The following is a 1309-nucleotide window of genomic DNA, read 5'->3' on the forward strand; positions in this document are numbered from 1 at the left end:
TAAAAAATTGTACCATCACAGTTTTAATGACTGGCTTCTATCAGTGTTGCGTGTGTAATGTAACAAAAACGAGAAGCAACAAAGCAATCTCATTAAGATGAAATAATGTTTCTTCCTAATGTAATACAATACACATTAGTGCAATGTAAACTGACGCCGTAACATGCTTACCTTATCAAGTCTACATAACACATATGTTCTTCAACAGCTTGTTGTGCACAAATATGTCTACTAGAACAAAACGGCAAAAATAATGCGTGCAAAATAAACAACAGCGACGCCCTTAGCGTACTTCACCAATTATCGCATTTACAACCGCTACCTTAATACCATGTACTTAAAATACAAGCAGTAAAAATAATGTCATCTCTTAAGCATCAGCATTTCAATGTTTATGCTATTACGTGTGTAATGATGGTACTTATTTCCAAAATATTTGTATAAAGCATAAAATTACTCAGTTTTCAGACCTGTTTATGAATCATGCAAGTTTTTAAAAAATAACCTGAATGATTTGTGGGAATTTCTTGTGTATTAAGAACACTCATTTGAATCATTACATCACAGTAAAATAGCTAATTTGCGTTTGTGTACAAAATGGTTAGATAAAGTAAATTGATGACTATCAAATTGCCAAGGAGATTGATGGTTGTTAAACCTGATGATTACCTAACCCTAATGTATAAGGCCTTTGACAGCTGTCAAAAATTATCGAGGTAATTTTATCAAATAAACGATTGTAAGTTAGATTTCAAATTCGTCTATAGAACAAAATAGCAATCTAAGCCTGTTTTACAATTATTATTTTTTTTTTACGTAAGCTGTATGAAAGCAGTATATACCACAATCCACACTTTTTTTTTAAACAAAAGTTTGTAAAGCAACTTTCCTTCCATTGAACTTATTTGTATGGGTAGCTACATTTATTTGTGCAGAAAATACCCACGTGTACATGTGCATGCTATTATTTATTTCTAAGCATTTTCATAATGTGAATGCAACAGTTATGTAAATTATGCTTAGGCTTGCACCACTTAACACAGTTTTTATTAGCTTCAAAACTCCCTCGGACCCCATGGTTGAAAGGGCGAGCATGTTTTGTGTGACGGAGATTCGAACCCACGACTCTCGGATTACGAGTCGAGTGCCTTAACCCCCTAGCCATGCCAGGCCATTTCCTACAGAGCTGTAACTTTCAAATATAAAAGTATAATTTAGTCCGCTGAAGAAACAGTCAAAATCAGTAACAGCATTCTCAGCAGTATCATTCACACATGTTGATCTCTATAGAAATTATAAAAACTTCAAG

The sequence above is a fragment of the Tachypleus tridentatus genome, chromosome 8 (genome assembly GCF_004210375.1).
Source record: "Tachypleus tridentatus isolate NWPU-2018 chromosome 8, ASM421037v1, whole genome shotgun sequence".
Lineage (NCBI taxonomy): Eukaryota > Metazoa > Arthropoda > Merostomata > Xiphosura > Limulidae > Tachypleus > Tachypleus tridentatus.